Here is a 5,712-nt window from a genome sequence, read left to right as displayed (position 1 = left end):
ATTTGGATCGAAATCTACATTGATCTAAAACCCTTTCTCTCTCCCGGCATCTTTCCTTCATCTTCCTCACCTCCGGCAAAACTCCTGTGTCTCCAAAGGTCGATTTCATCCATCTTCGTTCTCATATTTCGTCTCTCTCATCTTCTCTTCTTGGGTTTAGGTAAGTTCATCATTATTTTTTTTTATGTTGCTTCAAGTGTTTTTATGTTGCCATGCTTCAATTTTAAGCTTCCATATTTGATTTTGTTTCCATTTTTAAGCTTTCAAGCATGTGTATATGTATGTATATATGTGTATATATATATATATTTTTTTTCTAAATTTGATTTCAGGGATCACGTGCCGTTTCAAGTGACTATTGTTGCATTGTTGAGGTGTATAGGGGGTTATGAGCCTTGAAGTGACCATTTGGACTCGCCCCGTGTATTTCACGTCATGAACGGGTGACTTTTCAATTCTCAACAGGTTTGATTCATCACACCAGTGCTCTAATCGATCAAAGCACGATCGATCCAATACATGTCATGATCAATCCAACTTCAATCGATCACATTTTCCTATGATCGTTCGAACTTCACTATTTTTGCATATTGATGCCCTTGCACCCTCATTTGTGTTCATGCTATTATGTTTATGCCCAATGCCTGTTTTACATATTTGACATATTTATCATGTCTAGCATGTTTCACATATTTGACCATTCATTGTCTATACTTGGTTGCATTACCACTTATACAGATAGGTTCATGTGCATTTATCCTGCATTGTCTATCTTCATCTGACAACCATATTTCTGTCGGTTGTGCTTTCAATTCTGTATCTCATATAATGTTTCCTATTACTGACTTCATTTGCAAGTGTTTCTTTCTTTCTGCAGACCATGACTCGGTTCAAGACCACGGCCCACCGGACATATGACCGTCGGGTCCGGTAGCGAGTAGAAGAGCCAGCCCCAGCTCAGTCCGAGCGCTCCTCCTCTTCTACATCTGCTTCTTCATCATCATCTCAGGAGGCTGAGCACACCCCACCTCCTTCACCCATTACAGTACCACCACTGGTACAGCCAGGCATGGTCCGTGATAGGGTTGAGAGTACATATTCGTGCCTTTCTGTGGCACACGAGTCAGTTTTTGATGAGACATTCTTTGCCCGGTCAGCCACGACCAAGTGGGCCTATGACAAGATTTACCGGTGCAACATTTCTCTTATCCTGGCCCTAGTGGCCAATCCAGTTTACCCGAGGCTCGTCCGGTTGTTCTACCAGAACCTCCGGCAGGCCCCAAGTAACCTGGCAGAGTTGCAGACCACTATTGATGGGCATCTCATCCGTGTTAGAGTTGAGACATTGGCTACAACCTCCCAGTGCCCACATGTCTGCCCTCCAGGCATCGACTACCCTATCCTTTAGAGGCCATCAGATGCAGACATGGCCACAGCTCTTAATGGTCCTACCAGTGCCGGCGACATTTTTGCCACTAGGACCCACTTGCCTGACAGCCTATGGTTCTTTGATTCGGTTTTATACCAAAATATTTTTATGGCGAGGCACAAGATTCAAAGGCGAGCAGACTTTTTGACAGCCCTTTATGCCTTCTTCACAGGCTACTAGTTCTCAGTCCCAGCACTTTATTGGAGTGTAATGATGAAACTTTACATAGATTACATCAGCAAGAGTCGGCCCAAGCGGGCTAAGTTCCTCCCCTTCGCACATTTGATCACTCAGATTCTCCGGGACCAGCATTATCCTTTTCACCCGGAGGAGTATCCTGAGACTGGGACTTGCCACTATAGCAAGAAGGACTGGAATAAGAGCTATAATACTCTTATTAAGAGTCTCAAGGAGGAGGCAGTCTTGGCGGCCAGGGATGCAGAGGAGGAGGCAGCAGCAACAGCAGTAGCAGTAGTAGCCGAGGATCCGACAGACGCACTGGCAGCAGAAGGTGCTTTCATAGACATTGACTTGAAGCAAAAGCCTCCAGCGGAGTCACCACATCACTTTCTAGAGGGGTCACCACTTCATTTTCAGGAGTTGAGTCAGGGCGAGTATCAGTTTTCTGATCCCACCATTCCTAACGCTCCAGCTTAAACACCTAGCTTGAGGGAGCGTATCCAGACACTAGAGGATACGGTCGTCTCCCTCTGAGCAGATGTGGCCTCTCTCAGCACCGATGTGACTACTCTCCGCACGGATGTGCTGACTGCGCTGCAGAGTATTTCCAGAGATATCCGGGGTTCACGCCCTACCAGACTGACTTCATTTGCCTGACCTCTATATCTTTCTTTATCATTCATATATGATTGTGTTTTGACTGATACTTTGATACTATTATTCCATTTTTGTGGCCAGTATGTTGGCTTGACTACTGTGATGTACCTTATACTATTTTTATTTTTCTTATTTATTCATGATATTTCGGATGTCTCACTTTTATATTGATATATCTGTTGATGCTTGACTCCATTCTCAGGTGCATCCGAGTGACTTCAGTGAGAGAGTGCACCCCATAATTTTTCGGGAGCACCCTTATTCCTCTCTATTTATTTCATTTACTATCACATTTACACTTGCATGCCCACTGTGCACTATTATTATCCCCTTTGTTATCTGATGAGGTTTTATCCCAGTGCCATCTTTTCAGGACCATAATTAATCCCAAGTTTAGGGGGGTTATACCACCCACTTCGGATACTTGTGTCCTGGCCATTCTTTGCCATAGCTACACTGGTATACTCTTTCCTCTTTCTTTTGTTCTCTTTTCACATTGAGGAAACTGTGCCATTTAAGTTTGGGGGTAATGTGTGTTATTTGCAGTATTTGCATTCAATTCAAAATTCTAAGCATAACTTATGTATTTGAGGGATTTTCTATGATTGGTCCATGACTAGCTATATTTTTGATCTTTTGACGACTATATTGCTTAGAATTTAAAAATTGATTGACTTGATAGTTCAATGCTCCTTGTATGCCTTGTGGATGTCATTTAGGAGTAAATTTTTTAAAAGATTGATATCATGTTTGCATTTGTGGTCCACATCATCTTGATTTTATGATTGTTTTGAGAATCACTCTAGCATTCTACACTAGCACAGGCGCACACTAACATTCATTTGTAGGGTACATGCTTTTGTTGATTATTGATTTGGTTATATCCCAATTGAGCTAGTAGTACATTGAAAACTTTCATTCTTGATAAAGGTGGATAACAAACACTTCTCACTAAGTAGCCGGGATTCTAGCCTCATCAAGCACTGAATTTCTCGTGCCGAAAGGTGGAGGGCCTAAACTCTAGGTTAATAACTTGAAAAAAAAAAATGTGAAGACTTATTCCAAAAGGTGAGAAGTGGAAAATGATTAAATGGAGGTTGTAACGATCCTCACCCTAGCCAAACACAATATTGTCCATTTTTGGCTCCCCCGGACCAGAGACTTCCCAAGGGGTCACCCATCCTGGTACTACTCCAAGTAAAGCACGCTTAACTCTGCAGTTCTGGTAAGTTCACGGCTAGCACGGCTTTAAAACGCGTTGTGTCATAGAAGAGTATTGAATCTACATATAGAACTTGCCCCATCCACACCCAAGCAATGTGGGATTGTGCACCTGTAGCTCGCCCAGTGTGGTAACCTGTCAGTGCCTCGCACCTGCCCATGCACACCCACCCACATTGGGTCACCACAGAGGTTGTTTTGATTTGTAACCTAGTTGATTTGAACTTGTAAGTTCTTAGGGGTGTTTAAACACCTAATGCCCTAAAGCTGTCCGGTTTGGGAGTCATTGACCTAACGCTCTACCTCATGGATCGCTAGAAAGCTTAATAGATCAACACATTGCACTATGTTTCCATCTTTGATCCTTAGGATATAAAAAAAAAAATAAAAATAAAAATCGAGTGAAAAGAATAAGCGTACCTAGATCAATAAAGCTTTAACAAAAGGTCCATTTTTTGTCTTGATGATTGGTACTAGATTTGTGTGCTAGTTTGAGGGTAAGGATGTGATCATTTCTTTAGTTGGCTTAGATAGCAACATATTTGATGCCGGTTCACTTAAAAAGGATTTTAGAGTTGTTTCGATTTGCATGATCATTGTCTTAATGTGTAGAGGACCATATTTGCTTGTTTTATGTTGAAATTTTGGGAGATTGGTTGGAAATAGTTGAAAAATTGCATACTTGAGGTAGTTTTCTCCCAATGTTTGTTTGGAATATTGGTGCCTCTTTAGAGAGAAAGAGCTTAATGTTTGTGGGTATCATTTCTGAAAACCCTCACAAGACTTCACTCGTCCACTAGGGGTAACCTAAGGTTTTAAAAGGCTTGTTGCATATGTTAAATGTAACCGTGTTCCCTACGAAAGTGGCATTATCCATTTATTGCTTTCAAGTTCATAGTTGTTCATTTCTTTATTTTTCTTGTAGTTCATTGCTATGGACTAGCAATATTTAAGTTTGGGGGTGTGATAAGCGCTGAAAAGTACGCATTTAAACCCCTTAAGCTTGAACGTTCTAGGACCTTATTCTATCTTATTTTCCCGTTTTAGTTTAATTTCATGTTTTTTCCCTTTTCAGGTACTTATCCCCAAAATAAGTCAATTCAGCTGAATTAGAGCATAAAAGATGCAATTTCAAGCTAAGTGGAAGAAAGGAGTAAAGTGGAGGCAAAGTGATGAAAAACAACATTCTTCGATTAATCAAACCAAGCTCCGATCGATCACATAATGATCGTTCCAACCATACCAAGATGGATCGAGCCTTTTGTCCTTATCCTCAGAATATTTCCCTTTTCAATCGATCAAACATTTTTTATCTTATCCCCACCTATCACTTTTGTCCTTTTCCTAAAATATTCCAAAAATATCTCAACTTTGTCATTATTCAAAAAGGCGCCGCCATAGTTCGATCGATCGAAGCAACCTTGTGATTGATCAAACCTCCTCAAGTGCGAGAAAAATAGAGTTCCAACTAATTAAAAGGTGTGCTCGTGGTGCAATCATTTGGAGGTCCTAGTGCACGAGGTTTGACCATTGGGTGTGACATTTGAGCTACTTATATCAGGATTTTAGCCATTTGGAACCAAATAGACAACTATAGATACAATTAGATAGAACATAGAGGTTAGAGGAGTCTAGAGATTAAAGGGAGAGAGATACACACCATTTAAGAGGGCTCTTCTACTCATCTAGGGTTTCCACCAAGGAGAAGAAGATCATTTTTACCACGGAGATAGCCCTTGAGGGTTGGATGACAACATCAATGAGTGGCTAAACCATTCTCTTGGGGCTAGAGATAGCCCTAAGCATGCCTCCTAGACTTTGATGCTTTATAATTAAAAGGGATTTGTGTTGTAATGTTTGATGAGCGCTGAATATTGCATATTCGAGCCCCTAAATACGCATATGTTAAGACCTAACGTGATATATCTATCCTGCTTTATACTGATTTATGTTTATTTCGTGTTTTTAGGTGATTTCGCAAAGAAACGATTAAAACTGAGCTTTTATAATGAAAAAATTGACAATGAAGTTTACCGCGCCGTTACCGGTCATTCGAAGCAAGCCAAGAGTCAAAATGGTGAATTTTGGAAGAGTGCTCGAGCCTTTGCCTAATAGCTCGAGCACATGATGCGTCGGAATGTGAAAAGTTGATCCAAGCTCCCGAGACCTCGTGCCAAGCCTTAGGGATTGAGCACTAACACCTAAAGCTCGAGCCTACAACCCCA

Source organism: Cornus florida, unplaced genomic scaffold, assembly GCF_030987335.1.
Source record: "Cornus florida cultivar Cherokee Brave unplaced genomic scaffold, ASM3098733v1 CherokeeBrave_3.0.0_Hap2_Chr06, whole genome shotgun sequence".
Lineage (NCBI taxonomy): Eukaryota > Viridiplantae > Streptophyta > Magnoliopsida > Cornales > Cornaceae > Cornus > Cornus florida.
Note: the sequence above shows the minus strand (reverse complement) of the source record.